This window comes from Diceros bicornis, chromosome 12, assembly GCF_020826845.1.
Source record: "Diceros bicornis minor isolate mBicDic1 chromosome 12, mDicBic1.mat.cur, whole genome shotgun sequence".
Taxonomy (NCBI): domain Eukaryota; kingdom Metazoa; phylum Chordata; class Mammalia; order Perissodactyla; family Rhinocerotidae; genus Diceros; species Diceros bicornis.
This window is the reverse complement of record NC_080751.1, coordinates 42,885,997-42,908,137: the sequence shown is the minus strand read 5'-3', so window position 1 is coordinate 42,908,137 and position 22,141 is coordinate 42,885,997. Positions and strand designations below refer to the sequence as shown.

Genomic DNA, 22,141 nt, shown 5'->3' with positions numbered 1-22,141 from the left:
AATGTTTCTTACAAAGAGTAACTTCTACTTTTACTTGGTTTTCAGAGCTTTGACAAGAATGGGCTTAGCAAGGACCCTCCCAGTCTATCCATACGCAGAGTTATCTCTGGTGATGGCCTGTCCTGGGGACAGGCCTTCTATCTTAAATTCTTTTAGGCAGTTGGTTGGGGGGAGGTCAAAGTTTCTTTCAGACTCTTTTGTTCTTGAAAATAATCAACGTAAAGAGATATATTTTGAAGTGGCCAATTCTGATTCCCCACACACACTATTCCCATTTTAAAAATGAAAGAAATTGAGGCTCAAAAAAGATTAATTGAATTGGCCAAAGTCATATAGCTAACATGGGGGGTATTTGGGACTAAAATTCATATCCTCTAACTAAAGAATGAGCCCCACAAATTGTATCCCTGTCTATCTCTATCCTGTCTCCAGTGTCTTCAACTCCTTGCTCCACTGCTCATATGAATACACATACATACATACATACCTTGTTTGGGCAGATGGATTTTGAATCCCAATCTCCTTCCTTTAAGCAGCAGCAAAATGTGCAAGAATCTGGCCAACAACAGAGGTTGAGACTTAGAATACGGGTGAGAACTCAGGACTGGCTGCAATGCCACAGCAATGTACTTGTAGCCGAAACATGAGTTGATAAGTTCTAGAAAGGTAAAGAGATAAATGGCAAGATGAAGAGTATTTTCACAATCAGTGGGTAAACAGTGAAGTTGGGGGGAACATAAAGAAGATATATTCTTCATATTTTGCATTTTGCTTCAGTTTCCTAAACATACTTTTACATCCTGAGTGGAAAATTAGACCCAGTCGCTGTTTGCTATAAAGTTGCCAGCAATCATGGGATGGCATCTAGGAAATTCTAATCTCTTACTAAAGCACATAGACAAGAGACTCAAAAAGAACAGGCAGCCTCCTGGGGTGCCTGACCCCATCACTGCCACTCTGATTACATTCTGTGCTCAGAACCCCAAACTGTGCAAACCAAAATGATTTCCCCGAATCAACACTGTGCTGAGAATTCAGTTACTTCATTTCTAAGCTAGGGAAAGGAGCTTCCCTAGAGTCAACTCCTAAGGCCAAAATACAAACAACTGGCTAGTGTCAGCAACCAGCTTCAGGGCTTGCCCTTGGTGCCCCAAGCAGGCCCAACGTTTAATTTCAAGAAAAGGAAATGAACTTTATAATTTCCTCATTTTAGGGCAGCTCTCAGGGCTATTCCTCTCTTCCATAACACTCTCTCCCTCAATAGACCCCGAACCGTGAGCACAGTGCACTCCCAGAGTGACGGTTCCATTCATGGTCCACACTTGGTTAAGCACCTTGTTCAGAAAACGTGTGAAACCGTCCCTGAGACAGGCATGTTCGTAGCCAGAGTTGTGAGTACGATCTTGTCAACCCCTCCGAAATTCTAAGCAAAGAAGTGCTTACAAAATAACTGCCTAAGTCCCTATTTCCCTTATCTGGTGCCCCAATAACTCTGGCTACCTTCAGTAACTCAGTAAGCTAACCTTCCCACTATATAAACACCAGTGCACAAGATAAAAGCTGTCTGAGTCTTATACACCTTACCTGGGATGGAGCCACATAATTTTGTTAATGCTAAGCATTTTCTTCTTAGAATGGTAAGCTTTTCTTCATTATTTTTTGGCAAAATAGTAAATCTGATCACTATGGAGCCAGAGGAATTCTCTGGGATTATAGGATTGGATATTCATATTGTCTTGTGCAGTAAAGTAAATATCCATAAGGCAGAAATTAGCCCTGCCTAAGAAGATTCTGTGCCCCTTTTCTCTTACACAAAAGCACTATTTTCCCACCGCAAGGCCTTGGATATCAGTTCCTTAGATAGAGCCCGAGACGATCTGCAGCCACAGAAAACATGAACAACGGTTCTTAACCGCTTGGGGGTTTCTAGCCTCTTCAGAAATTGGTTGAAGGCTGTGGACCCTCTCTCCAATAAAATACACACAGGCACACATAAAGGCTGTTTGTAATTTCAGGATGTTCACATCTCCCTAAAGCACATCCATTTCTTTCCTGCTTTGACCCTAGTCCTAACCGTCATTCCCAATGAAATGGGATGTTCATGCAGGAGGTGTCAGCTCAACCCATCTGATGATGTTGCCCCCTTTCTCCCATAGGAGCTTGTTACTCACCCCAAAAGAGGGTGCTTTCCTTAATTCCTCTGAATTTCAGTTCCCCCACAAAATGGAACTATAATATGTGCCAACCCACCTCATGGGATATTGCAGAAAACAAATAAGGGAAGAGACAGAAATATACTCTGAATTATGGATCAAAATTGCACGTTTGTGCAATACTGTTGGTGAAGAGCCATGTGTCAGCTGTAATGGGCTCCATCCATTTTGCTTCCAACCTCCTCCATCTACGTTAGCCGAACACATCAGATCGTTGATTTGATTTTTCGCAGAGGGCTTCTGGGGTTCACAGTGCTTACACATGCTTTTGTAAATGAGGGTGTGTGTGAGGGGAACTGCAAGACTGTCGATTCTTTAATGACACTGTTTTGGCGTCTAAGGAACAGCCAAACGTTGCTGCAAACCCAGTAATTCAGAGGCTTCCATAAATCACCCTGATGAGAAAGAAATGCTAAAGCAGGGATATTGCTTTCTGTTGCTTAGAAGAGAGAATGAATGGTTTAAGGGCATATTTTAGGGGTGACCTAGTTGTCCAATAACCCATTCCTCAAGTTGTCATGTGTAATCAGGGACCTCACAAATAGGACACAGGGAAAAATAAAGACAGTAATGAAAATATTATCCTGCGTCTGTCTTAGCTCTTTGTTCATGTTAACCGCTTTAATAGGTTTAGAGTATTTATTTGTACAAATTTATTTGTTAGAATAAGCTAACTGCTGTAACGAATATACCCAAAGATGTATACATGTATAACCTATATAACAGGTTCATGTGCAAAAGGAGTATATTTCTCCCTCACATAAATAGTTCAAGGCATTTCCTGTTTGGTTCCACAAAATTGTACGGGGCCCCAGACTGACAGAGACTCTGCCAGCCTCAACACGTGGCGTTCAGTGTTGTCCTGGCATCGACATGTCACATACAGGAGGGTAAGGAGCAGAGAGAATTAGGTTTGGGAAGTTTAACGCAGCAGACCTGGAAGAGAGACATAACTCTCCTGCTCACGTTCCCTTAGCTACACTGAACGGGGGGGAAACTGAGAATGTAATCTAGCTGTGTACCTAGGAAAGGGAGGAAATGGATTTTCATAAGCATCTAGGTCCCTCTTCCCAGAAATCATTAAAATAATAATAATTTTGAAATTGATTTCTGGCCAATAGCTGGGTGAATAAACTCAGCAGTTAATTTACTCATATATTCATTTCCTTAACATGCATTTATCGAACATCTACTCTGTGCTACTCATTCTTCAGGCACTGGGAATACAGTAGTTTGTAAAAATAGCAAAGTCCTTGTCAGCATAGAACTTATTTTCTAGTATGGTCAGACAGACACCAAACAAGAAAAACAAGCAAAATATAAGAGATTTTAGTGATGAATATTAAAAAAGAGGTTCAGACCTTGCTCCTGTTTAAAAAATGTATTACAAAATAATTCAGACACGAAAAGGTATACTACGCTTTTAACTGTGAAACACAAGCTCCCTAAAACTCTCAAGAAATATCATCTCTGCTTTGCTTGACTATGGTGAGACCAGGTCCATAATATTGGAGTCAGCCCTGGAAATTATAATTTTAAAGACATAAACCAACTAGAACATATTCCAAAGAAAGCAACCAGGATGCCAAAGAAAGTTGAGACCACATTTCATATTCAATTATCCATTTATCCATTCAACAAGTGTATTCTGAGCACTGACTATGTGCCAGGCTCTCTTCTCTTCAGAGCAGAGAAAGAACAGACAATAAATAGGTCAACAAATAAATAAGAGGGATTAGCAGTGCGAGGCCTTGAAACCAGACTGAGTTTGGCAGGTTCAAGTACCAGAAAGAAGAGCAGTGCAGTTCAAGCACCATGGACCAGAGAGAGCGGGAAGGCTCAGGTCGAAGGGTTAGGGAGACTGGGTACAGACTTGCAGGCCGTAGTAAGGAGCTTGGATTTTCTTTCCTAAGGGTAATTGAAAGCCATTGGAGGGTTTGAGTAGGCAGTGATGTGATGATCATATTGGTTTCCTATGATGCAATAACAAATTACCACAAACAGTGGCTTAAACCAACACAAATGTATTTTCTTACCGTTCTGGGGATTAGAAGTCCGAAATCAGTTTCATTGGACTGAAGTAACAGTGTCAACATGACTGGTTCCTTCTGGAAGCTCTAGGGGAGAACCTGTTTCCTTGCCTTTTCTAGCTTCGGAGGCCTGCTGCATTCCTTGGCTAGTGACCCTTCCCTCATATCACTCCAACATCTCACTTTCATTGTGATCTCCTGTTTCTATCTGTAATCAAATCTCCCTCTGTCTCCCTCTGCCTCCCTCTTATAAAGACATTCATGATTACATTTAGGGCCCATCAAGATACTCCAGTATAATCTCCCTATGTCAGGATCCTTGGGCCGGCCCCATGGCTTAGCGGTTAAGTGCGCGCGCTCCGCTACTGGCAGCCTGGGGTTCGGATCCCGGGCGTGCACCGATGCACCGCTTCTCCGGCCATGCTGAGGCCGCGTCCCACATACAGCAACTAGAAGGATGTGCAGCTGTGACATACAACTATCTACTGGGGCTTTGGGGGGAAAGAATGGAGGAGGATTGGCAATAGATGTAGCTCAGAGCCGGTCTTCCTCAGCAAAAAGAGGAGGATTAGCACGGATGTTAGCTCAGGGCTGATCTTCCTCACAAAAAAAAAAAAAAAAAGAAAGATCCTTAACTTAATCATATCTGCAAAGTCCCTTTTGCCGTACATGTAATGTATGTAATGTAAATCTGAATGTTCACAGATTTCAGATATTGAACCCGGATATCTTTGGAAGCCAATATTTAGCCTGCCACAGAGCACACGAAGAAGCTCCAGCTAACAGCCACATTTCCCAAAATATGTTCTTCAAATTTTGACAATGTTACTAGTTGGCACATGAGTGGAAAAGTCTTCCTAAACAAATTAGTTTGGGAAAATTGGAGTAGGCCAAATTAAGCTGTTTTCCTTACTTCTCAGAACCTCAAATGAAACTTTCCAAAGTGAAACATAGTTGCAATTTACATGAGCCCTGAACCATTTGTTTCCACAGAACACTTTACAAAACTGATATTCCCTGACACAAATTTTAGGAGATACTGGCCTGGAAAACTCTCAGGGAGGATAAGCTGCTTTGAGACATTTGAAGAACTGTCAAGAAAAAATGAAGTGGCCTTGTGTAAGGCCTTGGATGTGAAACCAGGAATGAAGGGGAAAGAGACAAAAGGTCAGATTTTGGCTCAGTATCAGCCTTCTAAGAATCTGCCAAGATGAAATGGGCTTCTCCGAGATGCATAAGTTTGACCTCACCGGGAACATTCATGATGGTCTATATCAGTGCTTCTCAGGTTATACCGTGAATATGCATCATCTGGGGTCTTGATAAAATGCAGATTCTGACTGAGTAGATCTGGAATTGGGCACGTGATTCTCCTTTTCTAACACGAGATGATACTGACACTACTGGATGATGAAGAGAGAGTCAAGCATTGGATAAGTGGTTAGACCCCAGACTAATGATATATCCTGAAGTCTATCTACTATGGGGATTAGCAGAAGCTTACTGATTGTTGAGGGTTTATCCTCAATAATGAGCATGAAATAATGAAACAGTCAAAACTACAGATGCTTGATATTGCAACACAGGAAATATAACCAAGTCAATCAGTTTTGTGTAGTAGGAGAGATTTCTTTCCAAGTTTGTATTAAATTTAGGAATTTCTCTTCCTACCCAATACTTCAGAGATAGACATAGATATAGATACATGCTTTATATATGAATCTTACTTTTGATCAGATATGGAGTTGGAAACCAGGTAAACGAGCTTGTTAGAATTGTGTATGGAATAAGAATAAATCCATCCAGGATTCCAGAACTGCCATACAATCCAGCAATCCCACTTCTGGTATTTATCCAAAGGAAATAAAATTACTGTCTCGAACTGACAGTGTACTTCCATGTTCATTGCAGCATTATTCACAGTAGCCAATATATGGAAACAATCTAAGTGTCTGTCAACAGATGAACGAATAAAGAAATATATATATACATATTTATATATATGTATATACACATAATGGAATATTATTCAGCCTTAAAAAGGAAGGAAATCATGCCATTTATGACAACATGGATGAACCTGAAGGACATTATGCTAAGTGAAATAAGCCAGACACAAAAAGACAAATATCAAATGATCTCACTTATATGTGGAATCTAAAAAAAAAAAAAGTTGAGGGCCAGCCCCGTGGCTTAGCAGTTAAGTGCATGTGCTCCACTGCTGGCGGCCCGGGTTGGGATCCCGGGCGCGCACCGAGAAACCGCTTCTCTGGCCATGCTGAGGCCGTGTCCCACATATAGCAACTAGAAGGATGTGCAACTATGACATACAACTATCTACTGTGGCTTTGGGGGAAAAATATATTGAAAAAAAAAAAAAGTTGAATTCATAGTAACAGAGAATAGAACGGTGGTTACCAGGGGCTGGGGGGTGGGGGAAATGGGGAGATGTTGGTCAAAGGTACAAATTCAGTTATAAGATGAATAAGTTCTGGAAACCTAATGTACAGCATGGTGACTATAGTTAATTAATAATACACTATATACTTGAAATTTGCTAAGAGAGTAGATCTCAAATGTTCTCACCACACACACACACAAAAGATAACTACAGGAGATGATGGATATGTTGGTTTGATTGTGGTATTCATTTCACTACATATAAATATATCCAAATATCACGTTGTATACCTTAAATAGCTACAATTTTTATTTGTCAAAAATAAATAAATAAAAATATTTCAAAAATAAAACAAATAAAATACAATTAGTGTTACTACTCTTTGACCACCACTGCCCCCCACCAAAAAAAGAGATTTCATGCTAGGATATTTTTATGATGACTTATTCTGGGGTTTTCAGCCCCAGAGAGACAGAGGAATTTCAAAAGACACAGCTGGAAAACAAAGGTTCCAAACCCAATTTCGACACCACCTAGTTGTGTCATCTTTGAAATCGTTTGACATCCTCTCTGAGTCTGTTTCCTGTGCGTAAAATAAGGGAGTTGGACTAGATTTATAAAGACTGCAGCCTCTAACCAGAAATAATGCCAACCATCAACTGTTAACTTTCCTAGGGCAGCTCTTTTTTCTATTAACAGACCAGAAAGGATACTAAGCAACATAAATGTCTAGCATAAATTTCTTGAGGGCAATGTCTAATTCGTATTATAAGGATGCCCTCATTCCATGCACATAGAGGGCATTCAGGAACTTCCTCTTGAAGGATTAGATAATGAAGCCAAGAAGAACCAAAGGCAACGAGGAAAAAATAATAATAAAAAAAATTACTTCTTTGAGTTCCATATGCCGACTCCTGGCTGACAGGTGTGCCTGCCCCCTGATGTTGGTGACTAGACCAGGGTGGAACTCTGGGGCTGGCATTGCAGCAGACACCCCAAGAAGCGTCCTCCTCTTGGTTATGTGAGATGACTTCCTCATGGACTGCTGAAGGTTGGGCACAGCCTCAGGCTTCAGACAGGTTGCTGGAGAGGAAAGGGAAGAGTAAACAGGGTCAGATCTCAATTCCTACTTTGGAAGGAAATGGGAGGGTTGGAAATTCAGGCTTCATCTTCCAGTGTACCTGGACAGTGTGGGTGCCATGTCTCCCCATCCCTCACCCTGAGCTACAGATCCAGGGGCCTTTAGTGGGGCCTACGGTGATTCTCTGTTTCACCCAGTTTCCCCTAACCTTTCCTACCACTGACCCAGAAGTGATACCAATTAGTCATTTAACAACCACAGGCCCCTACCCTGTCCATCTTCCCGGTCACCCAGACTCCCAAGCAGCTTCCAGGCTAGCCTAGGCCTGGCCTGTCTCAGCCTCAGCCATCACATCTGATAAGTTGCCAAATTCTGTAGATTCTCCCTCAGCAACATCTCCCACATCCACTTCTTCCCCTGCCTCCAGCCTCCCTGGACAAGGCCCTCATCATTTCCCCCCTAGAGTATTGCAGTCTCCCTCCCCATCATCCCTCAGACATACTAGAGCCAGAATGAGCTCTCTCTCTGAAGCTCAGACCTGATCATTGTCATTCAACTGCTAAAAAAAAAAAAAACACTTCAATGGCTCCCAATTTTTTGCACAATAAAACCCAAACTACTCATCCAGCATTCAATCTCAAGCTAATGGGATTCTTTTCCACTACCCTTCCAGACAGCCTGTTCCTGATAAGGTTTCCCCACTATACCCTGTGCTCTCTGGACTCCAGGCCCTGACTTTTGCTCTCCCCTCCACCTAGAAGGTCCTTCTATCTCCCCATCACTAACAGTATCCACTCATTCCACCTTCTCCAAAGCATCCAGATTTCTCCTTAGTCAAAATTTATCTCATTCCTTTGTTTTTATAATCATTTTGCTTTATAGCACATTTAATCATTTGCACTATTTATATTATTTGTCTCTTTACTTTCCTGCCACCTGGAGTGGAAGAGATTGTGTTATCATGATCTTGTTATACTCTTCTCATCCCTTTATGGTCCTGAAAGTATGTAGGGTCAAGGTTCTAACTCCAGTCCAATTAGTTTCATCTATAATATCTTATTCAACCCTCACAATAACCCTACAAAGTATTATTATCATTATTATCACATCATTCACTTTACAGAAGAGAAAACTGAGGCACAGAGAAGTGCAACATCTAGCCCAAGGACACGCAGCTGGTGTGAAGAAGCTAGCGGAGTGTGGAGGTCATGCTTCTCCTACCATATCACACCGCCAAGCACAATGCTTTGCAGATGACCTGGGCCCCCAAAATAGGTGCTAAGTTAAATTTCTGTCCAAATACCATATACATGGTAACAATTATTCAATTGCTACATATAGTAAGGACTAACTTTACCCTAAGGTATTTGATGGTGGCTCCAATCTCTGTTCGTTGCACCAGATTTTTATTTTTGTTGTTCGCATATCCTGGTCTTCTATTCAAATTTAAAATGAACAGACATTAGTCTGGGTTCTCCCTGTAGAGAACTGGCTGCACCTCACTTCTGTCCAGGACCTCTTCCCTCTTCCTCTCCCGACCTAGGTTGCCCAGTTCCAACAATACAGACAACTATGGATGGACAAAGATGCAGAGGCAGGATTAACAGGAGCAGGGTTCTCACATAGGAGCCTTACAGGCTACGTCAAATCGATGGCTCAAAGGTCCACCAACAAAGATCTAGGACAGAGTCTTTCATCTTCCCAGGTCCATCCATCTGCTGACCTCAGACATTACACCAGATTTTTTACAAGATGATTGAATAATGATACATTTTCCTCTTTTGTCACAACTTGCACTGAAATGATTGTGCTCTGGGCCTAAGAGTGAATGGATATTCTCTGGGAATCTAACAAGCTGACTTTGTTTCTTTTGTATGGGAAGCGTTTCAACTAAATGAAAGAAACAAGCTCCATCAACTTCAAGCACCAAGAAGAATACACAATGAATGGCATTTCTTTTCTGCTGGAACTTTAATTAATCAAACAGAGTTGACAAGGACAAATGGTATCACAAGGCATGAAAGCAAGGGTCTTTGCTGTTTTCTAAACTGTCAAATCAAGTACCCAACCCTGAAGCCTGCTCAGGGGCAGTACTTACAGTTTCTTCGGGTGCTAATTCCCTTTCTGATGTTGCCATAGCAACATACACTTTTTTTCCGGGTTCCCAGGTGAAACATTTGAAGGAAAAACACCTTGTTGTTATTACTGCAGAGACAAGAAAGAGGAGCCTTTCAGTCCTTGGGGTCAAATGACAGTATCTTCTATTTGTGCAGCCCCTTCTACAGTAAGAGGACTTTGATGTGTAGACCCTGTGAGCAAGGGCAAGACTTACCTCTATTTTACAAATTCTATAAGCAAGAAAACTGAGAAACAGAAAAGCAAGAACTATGAGAAATACAGCATAAGGAAAGATTGGGGAAAAATATAAATGGCCTTGAATTCCAAGCTAAGGGTATTAAACTTAATATTATTTAATAATTACTAATAATATTAACAAAATAACTACTCCCATTTTTTACTATTACATGTATTATCTCAGTTAATCCTTATAACAATCCTGTGAGGTAAGAATTATATTCTTCTCTGCTTTTCAGGTGAGGTGACTATGGCTTAGAGGAGTTGAGTACCCCACAGCCAAGATCACAGAAGTGATAGGAGTCAGATCATGCAGGCCATTTTAAGGGCACTGATGTGAAATGGGAGATTTTGGAATGTTTTAAGAAAGAGGTGACATGATCTTTCAAAAGGGTCAATCTAACTGCTGTGTTGGAAACAGAGTGCAGAGAAGCAAGAGTAGAAGCAAGGAGACCCAGGAGGCTATTGCAGGAATCCATCCAAGAGATGATGGTGGATCTGAGCGACAGCAGAGGACCTGGTGAACAATGGTCACATTCTGGAAAGATCTTAAAGATAAAGCCAACAGGATTTTCTGACTATTTAGACATGGGCTATAAGAGAAAGAAAAAAGTCAAGGGTAACTCCAAGATTTTTGGCCTAAATAATGGAATAATGGATTGCTCTCAACTCAGATGGGCAAGGCTGCAGCTGCTGCAGGTTTGGCAGAAATCAGAGGGACAGGAATTCAGTTTTGGACAGATTCAGTTTAAGAAGTCAATTAAACACCCAAGTGGAGATGCCAAGTAGACAGACAGATAGAATAATCTGGAGCATAAAAGTATGAATTAGACATATCAATTTTGGAGTTGTTGGCATATAGATGGTATTTATAGCCATGAGACTAGATAATATCACCAAGGAAATGAATATAGTTAGAAAAAAGGAGAGGATCAAGGACTGGGCCCTAGGATACTGCTACATTCAGTGATCAGAGAGAAGAGAAGGAACCAGCAAAGGAAGCCAAGGAGGAGTGACGGGTAGAGTGTGGTATACTAGACGCCATGCAGAGAATGTGTATCAAAGAGCAGAGAATGAACATGTATGTCAAATGCCGCTAACAGTTCAAGGAAGACGAAGACTGACAACTAACCATGGGCTATAACAATGTGGAGGTTATAGGTAACATTGACAAGAGCCATTTTACGGAGGGATTTGAGAAAAAGCCTTACTAAGTAGGTTTAAGAGAAATCAGGAGGAAAGAAAGTGGAGACAGTGAGCATAGATACCACTTTCTAGGTTTTTTGTTCCAACAGATGCAAAGAAATGAGGTGGCAGCTGGTGGAGAAAGCGGACTCAAGAGAAGATTCCCTATTTTTTTTTTCTTTTTTTTAATTTTTTGTTTATTGCAGTAATATTGGTTTATAACATTGTAAAAATTTCAGGTGTACATCATTGTACTTCTATTTCTGCATAGATTACATCATGTTCACCACCAAAATACTAATTACAACCCATCACCACACACATGTACCGAATTATCCCTTTCACCCTCCTCCCTCCCCCCTTCCCCTCTGGTAACCACCAATCCAATCTCTGTCCCTATGTGTTTGTTTATTGTTGTTATTATCTACTACTTAATGAAGGAAATCATACAACCTTCCAAAACTGGATCAAGAAGAAGTAGAGAATTTGAATAGACCAATCACCAGTAAGGAGATCGAAACAGTAATCAAAAACCTCCCCAAAAATAAAAGTCCAGGAAGATTCCCTATTTTAAGATGGGCGATATAATAGCGTGTCCATAAGGATGATCCAATAAAGAACAAAAAAGTCAATGATGTAAGAGAGAAGTGGAGAGTTGCAGTAATGATGTCCTGAAAGAGCAAGAGGAGGATGGGACCTGGTGCATGGTGGAGAGGTTTGATGTGAGTTTGAAGGGCAGACACTGGCAGGTGAGCAGTCTGTGGAAGCCTCTTAATTGCTTTGATGTCCTCAATAAAGTAGGATGCACAGTCACCAGCTTAAAGCAATGCTGGAAGTGAAGGTGTCAGAGGTTTGAGGAGAGAGAGGCTCTGAAATAATTCAGAGGAGAGGTGCTTCATTATCTTTTAGTTCAACAATAAGTAGTTAAAATTCAAATGTAATGCAACTGCTTCTATTCTAAGCGTGGAAGGAGAGAAATGCACACGTGATTTTGTCAAAAGGGGTAGCCATGCCATCATAAGATATTTTCTTATGTAGCACTTTTTTCAAAAATAGGTTTTTATATCCAAGAACAAACTGAAATATTTCCAAGTAAGGAGTTTCCAACGATTGCCTAGGGATGGTACAATGAAATGATAGGATAGTTTTTCTCAAAGGAGAAAAACTCTAAAACCCTGTTCCAGATACTGTAATTCAAGGCCAAATCTGGCCTTTTTCCTCCTGTGCCACTATGATAGTGGTGGCTGGAGCCAGGATAGAGTTGGAATTGATGTTAAGAAAGGCATCAGGGCCGGCACCATAGCTTAGCGGTTAAGAGCACGCGCTCCGCTTCTGGCAGCCCGGGTTCGGATCCCGGGCACGCACCGAGGCACTGCTCCTCCGGCCATGCTGAGGCCACGTCCCACACACAGCAACTAGAAGGATGTGCAACTATGATGTACAACTATCTACTGGGGCTTTGGGGGGGGCGGGGAAGGAGAAGGATTGGCAATAGATGTTAGCTCAGAGCCGGTCTTCCTCAGCAAAAAGAGGAGGATTAGCATGGATGTTAGCTCAGGGCTGATCTTCCTCACAAAAAAAAAAAAAAAAGAAAGGCATCAGTATAGAAAGCAGAGTGGAGGAACTTAAAAGGCTGATGTCAGAAAAACACTTGGGATCTAGGGTTAATGAAAAGCAGTGTGGTTATTAATTCAGAAAACCAGAGACAGTTTGCTGTGGCGAGGTCAGGAAGAACAGGGCATTATCTAGGCGTGGACGGGGATGCCCCACCTACTGGAACAGAGCCCAGTCAAGAAGCAGATTCCTATGGGGAGGAATGTGCCCAGTTGATCTGTGCTTGGCTCTACTTTACCCTGGCCTAAAACTTGACTTTAACACCCCTAACTAACCTGCTTATTTCCTCAGTGGGTTCCAAGTGTTACTGAACCACAAACCAAAGAATTTTCACAGCCTTTTACACTTAGGGGCCCAAGTAGTGTAATAGGCACCATCAGAAGACACTGAGACATTCGCCTCTCCGGTTTCTTTTGAGAGCTCATCAATGTTCTTGGCAAGGAGGCATTGGAGTGTTACAGATTCGGGAGCAGTAACATCATGTGATCCAGAGTGACTATAAAGAATTCTTTTCTGTATTTCCAGGAAGAGCCTATTTTACTCCAAAAGTATATGAAGTGGTCATGTGGGAATTCATACAGTTGCATTAGTTATCTACTGCTGTGCAATAAATTACTCCAAAACTTAACATCTTAGACATACATTTATTATCTTATAGTTTCTGCAGGTCAGGAACGTGGGTACTGCTTAGATGGGTCCTGTGGCTCAGAGTCACAAGGCTGTGATCAATAGGCTGTGATCAAGATCAGCTGGGGCCGCAGTCATCTCAAGACTCAACTGGAGAAGGATTCACTTCCAGGCTCACGTGTTTGTTGGCAGCATTCAGTTCCTTGCCACTTGTTGGACTGAGGGTCTCAGTTCCTCAGTTGACTGGGAGACCTGCCTCGGTTCCTTGCCACTGGGTCTCCTTAGGGAAGCTCACAGCATGGCAGCTAACTCCATCAGAGAAAGCAAGTAAGATGGCAAAAGGGAGCAAGCAAGACAAAGTCACAGTCTTTTTTATAACCTAATCTTGGAAGTGATATCCATTACTTTTGCCGCATTCTATTTGTTAGAAGTGCATCACTAGCTTTAGCCCTGACTCATGCACCTTGATATGAATACCAGTAGGTAGAGATCATTGGGGGCCATTTTAGAGGCTGTCTATCATAATAGTGATTTTAAAAACTAACCAAAAGTAGCTCCTGGAAGTCTTCCCTTCAGAACGTTTGCCTCTATTCCCTGCTCTGATCAAAATAAAGCTCAGAAATGAAAGGAGGCCGGTTGTTCATCTTCTAAAATGTTGCCTGGCCTGGGCATAGTGTAGCCCCAGGGAGGCTGTTTTTATTTTTTTTATTTATTTATTTTTCTGTGAGGAAGACTGGCTCTGAGCCAACATCCATTGCCAATCTTTCTCTTTTAGCTGAGGAAGATTAGCTCTCAGCTAACATCTGTGCACATCTTCCTCTATTTTGTATATGGGATGTTGCCACAGCATGGCTTGATGAGTGGTGCATCGGTCAGTGCCCAGAATTCGAACCTGCAAACCCCGGGGCCGCCGAAGCGGAGTGTGCGAACTTAACCACTACACCACCGGGCCAGCCCCTGTTTTTATTTTTTTAAGGCACACAAGCCCCTAGCTATAGGCTTTGGGCCTGCTTTTGGCTCTGGGCTCCTGCTCCCCACATTACTTATGCTCACCACTCTTCTCAGCTCACTTGGTCCCTCATGATGCATCCTTTATTTGGAATTTTAGTTCATTCACTATCAGCTACCACCATATTTGCCTCTCTGAGGGCCTTTGTCCACTGCCTGGGAAACAATTCATACTGCCTCCTGTCAGAGATTTCTCCTGGAAGGCAAGCAAATGACACGTACTTCTCTCGCTCAAATTCTAACCCATTCTGCTTCCACCAAGAGGGAAGTGGCAGGTAGAATTAAGTAGGCAAGAAATACTTCAGAATGTTTTCAAATTTCAGTTAAAACACAAATTTCCAAGCTTATGTCAAGAGAACTAAAAAGCCAACTGAGGAAGCATTCTCCTAAGAAATAAGTGATGAGGAATTTACATCACACCAGAAACAATCACCTCCCTGGTTATTGTTCACAGTTTACAGAAGGGCAGCTACCCCCCATCCAACCCTATCCAAGCACTTGCGAAAGCTGACCCCTGAAGAGTAAAGTAAAGGCTGGTGCTGGTGGTCCAAACTACTTCAGTGGTGGACTTAATCCCACAGTCAGTGCCACCCCAGAGCTCAGTGATGAAGCGAACTAGCCATTTCCCCTCCCGGAACCTTCTACAGCCGCAAGGAAGGTGGTGGTGTGGGGCAGTGACTGGTTTGTGCACTTTGAGGCCATACAAACCTGGGCTTGAAGCCCAGTTCTCTTTCTTATTTGCAACCCTAGCAACTCTGAGCAAATGTCTGAGACTTCTGTGCTTATTTCATAGCCCAAGAAAAAGGATAAATGATGCAATTCTTGGCATAGATTAGAGGCCAAGGAGCTGCTTCCTCCCTCTGGGAAACTTCTGTTCTCCGAAGGTTCCCACTGCCCCTGATCTCCAAGACTATCCTAATCCTCTTAGTGGTATTCCTCATTTTTCCTCACTCCTCCCAAGAAAACTCACCTCTGAAAGGTACTATACCAGGAAAACCCCTTCTGAGAAGCTCTGAGTGAAGGAAAGCTGGTACGCTCATTTGTGCTTTGGCATTCAAGACTTGAAGGTCTCTCTCAGTTACCCATCAAGGGGAGCTCTGTGGTTAAATAGGGACACACAGAAACACCATCAAGTCCTCTCCCCACATCTACTCCCAACCTGTAATCTCTCTAATTTTGCCAAACGCAGCCCTGGTAAACCCAATCATCCATTTTATCCACTCCTGTTCCCAAGCTGTTGAAAATTATAAAAGCCGCTGACCAGCTCCCGTGATAAATCTATGTTATTCCGCCTCAGCTGCTCACTAATCCTTTTATTCTTCCTTGTTAACTGTCTATCCTGCTCCACATGGCAGCAATTTCAATCTATTCTACTCTTCTCTAATCTTCAAATACCCCAGCCCCTTCTTTCGGAGCCTCCTACTTCACTGGAAAACTTAAATGTTCTCTCCTTACCTCCCCCTTCCTTCACCTCAAAGTTAACTTCATTGGTTCATCTGCCCCTCTGGCATCTCCCTGCAAAGAGGAAGGATCTCAACCCACCTCCAGTGCTGACAGTGAATGCTGGGCTTTGGTTCCCATCTTTCATGCCTCCTCCTAGATTTTGTCACATTAACCAGCTCTTCTCCCTCTCTCAAATGTTCACTACCTCCCTTGAGGCCCTAGGGTAAGACGCCTTTTCCATGTGTCCTCAGCCCTGTCCCTGCATCAAGCAACTCTCTTTCCATCCTCAACGTGATACACAAATCACATTCACCACCCATGATTCCCCATCACTCATTCACCTCTCAACTCCCTAGAATCAAATATTCACTGAAAATGCTTTCTCAAATATCTCTGATATCTTTCTAATTGGAAATCCTATGGCCTTACCTCAGCCCTCCTCCTATTTGACCCTCTGAAACATTTATTGTAGCTGTCCTCTCCTTAAACTGTTTTTTTCTTCCATGCCCTCTCATACTGATCCTTCTCAGTCTCCATTGCCCATGCACCTTCTCCTCCTAGCCCTCAAATGTAAACACTTCAGGGTCTGTAGGTTTCTTCTCTTTTCCGTGCACACCTCTCTCTGTGTAATTGTACTTACTTCCTTGGGTCTAACTATTATCACATCAACACAAAAAACTCTTAAACCTACCTCACTAGTGCAGATCTCACTTATGTATCTCAGGTTCTTCTGAGATTCCCAACTACAAAACATGACCCCCCAAAATTGCCTACCTTCCTTGCCAGCTCGCCAATTCTAGAACCATTTTAGAACAGAACTCATCACCTTTCCTACTAGCCCTCAATCTTCTTCACTTGTATTTCCTCTTCCTACCTTCCTATCTTCCTTTAGTTATTTTCTCTTCACACCCTGTTTATGCAATTAGGTTCTTCCTTAGTTTACCAGCATAGAACTCCAATTTCCCAAATGACTGAAAGCCATACGCTCACCGAGTCTGTTGATTCTTTTCATTTCCAATGGCACCATCTTTATCATTCTGTCACTAAGACTTTATTGCTAGTGATTCCTCACAAATCTCTCACCTCCCCAAATGATGCGTATAACATTGCAGAAGCAAAGCCAAAGCAATGGCTGCAAGTAGTGAGATCAACCCACTGGAGAACTACAGTGAGTCCTGGGAACCACTGAGTAGAGGCAAGACCAGGTTCACAATGGCTGCCACAGAGCACAGGGAGATGTACCGCTTGGGTCTGACTATACAGGGAGAGACCAGTGGTAGGGACTGCAAGTTACAAACACATATTCTCTTCAATTATTGCCTCAAGGTATCAGGGCCTGCAAGAATAAAGGCTATATTTAAGGACACTGAATAATGCCTTGTGCAAAAGAAGGAGGACCTCATGCTTTCAAGCAGAGCCACCAGGAAAGAGAATGTTTCTGCGAAGAGTTATGAGGGTTCCCATAAATGAGCACAATTGTCTTGTTTAGTTTTCCAGGGCTATGACCGTGGAAGTAGACACAGTATGCCAGGGGACCCTTCTCAGTTGAAAATCAGAGCTGCCTTCCCTTTTTCCCACCTTGTTGGGAAACAGCATCCCTGGCTTAGTCTTATCGTGGTGGAACCAGCCTACAAGGGAACTCTGATACAGGACAGAGTGCAGAAGAAATATCTGCTCTAGTCTCCTTCAGCTGATTCCAAGGTTCTTGTGATTTATCAAAGCATCAAGCAAGACCGGAACATGGTTCTAAGCTAAGCATGTTTCCTCTACTGGCAATGAACTTGTGAAGCAGATGGGAAAGGGCAGAGACCATCAGACGTCAGCCAAGCGAGGCCAGCTTTGCTAACCAACAATTCAGACACATTTGTCATTCCCCGCCTTCTGCACGCAGGTGCTGCATCTTAAAAACTTGGGGCTCCTGTTTCAGAAACCCTATATAGAAATGTGCAGCCCATTTCCACTTCCTTCTATGTCACATATATCATTTTTCTTCCCAGTTTCATAGTGATTTATAGGGACTGCAGGCAGTGAAGAGTCAGCAATGATTAACTGAAGGAGATACCTCTAAGTCACAGATCAATTTACTGCCTTCTTCAGCAATCTGAAGACAGAATCTCATTTCTTTGTGGTTATTTTCGTACCTTTGAATCCCGGCAATAAATTGAGACTTCCAGAGCTCATCTCTCTGTCTGACGGTGAGTTGAAATCTTGGTGGTTAGTAGGAGAGGGAGGCAGAAAAGAAATTTTTCAAAGGGCATCTCCTACCAGGCCACACACCCCAGATAGCTTCACCCTGCACCATAAAGACTCATCTCATTTTATGGACCATCAAAGGCTCTGCAGAACTTCTCAAGTGGTAGCAGAGCTGTAGGTTCAAGATGACATGTTTCATAACTTATGGAGTAACTACTTGAGAATGAGTCCTTAACCCTGAAGTCAACACTCAGCAAATTTCCTTTTCCAGCTGAGGAAGAGAATAATCTGAATTTTTTAAAATGCTATCAGTAGACTATTCTCCTGGGTAATTTTTCAATCCCCTCCCCCAGTTCTGTGGAGCAGGTACCAGCAAATCAGACTGAGGCTGGATCTTCTTTCCCTGCCACAACAGTGCAGTTAGCAATTAAGTGGTCAAAAAAGCAAGCCAGCAGATTAAGTAAGAAAGAAAGGAGGAAAGAGGCATATAAGACTTTCCTCATTAATTAGCCCCTGAGTATTGTAGAGCTGACTGCACAGCCATACCCGAACCACTGAGAGAGAAGACACCAGAAATCAACAACTTTGACCATTGAACTCATCTCCCTTCATCACCAGGCTGCAATCCAAACCGAGGTGAAACTGTTCTGTTCTCTTTAACCATCTTTAGAACATTATATCTTGGCCTGAGTGGAAGGGTGTGTGTGTGTGTCTTTGTGCTGCAGAGTATCTCCACTTAAGATGCAGGAAAATATATGAGTCAAATGCTGAAAAATCTGTAGAAAAAGAAAATCACAAGGGTTCACTCTGTGAAAGGATCCTGGGAGATTTGATTATTTTCTTTCTTTTCTTCCTCTGGTTGCAGAGAATTTAAACACAAGATCTTTGTTGCTGGTCTTTTTTTTTTTTGTTATATTCTGCTAAAATGTTTTGCTCAAAAAATTTTTGTAGCGGGCCCAGCCCAGTGGCGTAGCAGTTAAGTTCACATGCTCTACTTTGGCGGCCTGGGGTTCACAGGTACGGATCCCGGGCACGGACCAATGCACCCCTTGTCAAGCCATGCTGTGGCGGAGTCCCATATAAAGTAGAGGAAGATGGGCACGGATGTTAGCCCAGGGCCAATCTTCCTCAGCAAAAAGAGGAGGATTGACGATGGATGTTAGCTCAGGGCTGATCTTCCTCACAAAAAGAAAATTTTGTAGCTTCAATTTCATTTTAAACAGCGCAATCTCTGGTGAGACATCGTGAAGATGCTTCCACTCATATTTCATTGATCAAAGCAAGTCACACGGCCACACCTAACTTTAAGGGGAGTCAGGAAGTGCACTCCTGTCATTATTCACATCAAAGTAGTCACCAACCCAACCCAAGTGTAGACTGCACTTCCAAGTATGCTTCAAATCAGTCCCTTCTGGCCATTGCTACTGTGGGCGTGAGCTCAGGCCTCTGGGCTTCTCACCTGCATTATAACGAAAGCTCCCAACACCATTTCCTCCTGCCAGCCTGGCTCCTCTCCAATCCATTCTGCAGGCAGCTGCCAGAGGCCACTTTTGAAAGCACAATCTGAGCCCTTGATGGAGTCCTGCAGCTTTCAGATCAGAATTCAAAGTTCTTAGCATGGCACGAAGACTCCTGTCGGTGTGGCTACTGCCCACGTCCCTGGCCTCAGTCCCACCCCTCCCTCACACTCACTCTGCTGAACCCCTTATGACTCCCTCTCCTTGCCAAGGTTCAGACCTCTGTATCCTGCCTGTGCTACTCCATTGGGCTGAGATACCTTTCCACCACTTCTGTTACTAGCTAACTAAATCTGAGCCTTCAAAAATCAAGTCAAGAAATTTCTACTCCAGGAGACCTTCCTTGACCACACCCCATCTGACTTAGATATACTGATGCCCCCAGAGCACCCTGTACGTATTTTAGTCAAAGGACTCTCCAGACTGTGTGTAGCCTTCACTTTACATATCTGGTTCCTACACATGATGTCAAGCCACTTGAGGTCAGGAAGCTGTATCTAGCATTGTGCCAGACATATGTTAGGCATTCCTAAAATGCCAGCTGAATGGATGCATCTATAAAGACATGCCAGGCTCTACCCTAAGTACCGGAGTCTCAAAGGTTAATCATACACTACCCACAGGGACATACATACAGTCTCTGGGACTGTCTCTGGAAGAAAGAGCCAAACCAGTGGCAGAGCTAAATATGGAGAATGAAGACAGGGCCAGTTGCCTACTAATTGAGTAAGCAAATGTTTCAATTTCATTCCTTCCCAAGCCCCAGCCATGGGAGCCCTTCCTTTGTAATGAATGTTTGTCTTTCCTTTTTTCTTTTCTCTCCACTGAAATCCCCTGTCCACTCTCCTTCCCTAAGAATCCTGAGAGGCCCCTAGAACAAATGGAGAAACCTAATTAAGGTCATCCCTCCCAGAAAACACATCTGTGCCTTAAGATCCTTTATCGCAATGAGCAACAAGCTACTTCTAGAAGAAATTCAGATCCATAGCTAGGGATTAGTGTAAGGACTGGGGACTACAGTAAGGAGGAAAACAGAGAATTTTGATCTGCTTCTAAGTCACAAACTTAAGTGGTTTCCTTTTCTGACACATAGACTAGCTCTAGTGAGGAAGTGCTGTTCATCTGTACTTACCTACACGGTAGCAGGTAATTTCTCTGCCATCAGCCACTAGGAGCACCATAGACAATGAGGAATAGTGGATCATGCCCTCTTTTTCCCAGGCGTCCAGAACCTCCCTGCACCTTTGGTCTGACTCCACTGACAAACTCATCAGAAGAGAACAGGGGTGTTCCCTAAGAATTTTTGTGTTTATTAAGTATAAAATAAAAAATAAAAATAGAATTTCAGGGGCTGGCCCGGTGGTGTATGGGTTAAGTTCGCATGCTCCACTTCAGCGGCCCAGAGTTCACAGGTTCGGATCCTGGGCACGGACTGATGCACCGCTTGTCAAGCCATGCTGTGGCGGCGTCCCATATAAAGTAGAGGAAGATGGGTATAAATGTTAGTCCAGGGCCAATCTTCCTCAGCAAAAGGAGGAGGATTAGCAACGGATGTTAGCTCAGGGCTGATCTTCCTCACCAAAAAAAAAAAAAAAAAAAACAGAATTTCACTCTCAGGCTGGTTCCAAGAGATAAACATAACAACCACACATAGTACTTCCCAGGCTGCGTGCATCATAACATCACTAAATAAACAAAGAGGCAAAACAGTTAAGTGGCTATGCAATTTTCTAGTTCTGGAGGAACTTAGATCGGTTACTTAACTTCTCAGTTTCTCTATCTGTAAAATGGGTATGATAATAGCCCCTAGTATCCTATAAATCAGGGCATCTCAACCTCAACATTATCAACATTTGGGCCTCGATAATTCTCTGTTGTGGAGGGCCATTCTGTGCATTGTCGAATGTTCAGCAGCATCCCTGGCCTCCAACCACTAGATTTCAGTAGCACCTCCTCCTTCCTCAGTTATGACAACCAAAATGTGTCCAAGTATTACCTGTCCCCTGGGGGGCAAAATCGTCCTCGGTTGAGATCACTGCTGTAGCGGGATAAACAAATCAATACATATAAAATGCTTACACCCCCTCCTGGCACAAAGCGCATGCTCCGTGACCTGACCCAGAGGGCAAGAGTCTAGAGAACAGAGAGACAGTCTGTTCCATAACAAAGAGGACTTCACCACTCTTGCAAGAGCTCCTCACAAACTTACATGTTTCTGCATCACTCTCCATCCTTAAAGGCCTTGGTAAGAGGATCCGGGCGGCATTGACCACCCGACAAACTTATAAGCACTTACACTGTGCCTCTCCCTCTTCTCCATTGAATGATACAAGTGATTTGCTGAAAATAGTGTTTATTATCCCCCTCAATACTTGAATGCCTGCTCAGCCAAAGACATTGTACACTACAGAGAATATTTTTATTGGATTTTACAAACAATAAAAATAACCCATCTGGTCTCACTCTTTGTATCT

General features: G+C 42.8%; 1 long non-coding RNA gene across 1 annotated transcript in view; it reads right to left on the bottom strand.

Moving 5' to 3' along the window:
- The window catches only part of LOC131412024 (uncharacterized), a 77,123-nt gene that overhangs the window by 8,361 nt on the left and 46,621 nt on the right, over window positions 1-22,141 (bottom strand). Inside the window, exons 6-8 of the long non-coding RNA XR_009221689.1 lie at window positions 9,824-9,930; window positions 7,534-7,727; window positions 488-658 (exon numbers count right to left, since the gene is read on the bottom strand). This is a non-coding gene — a long non-coding RNA (uncharacterized LOC131412024). The remainder of the gene's footprint in view (window positions 1-487; window positions 659-7,533; window positions 7,728-9,823; window positions 9,931-22,141) is intronic.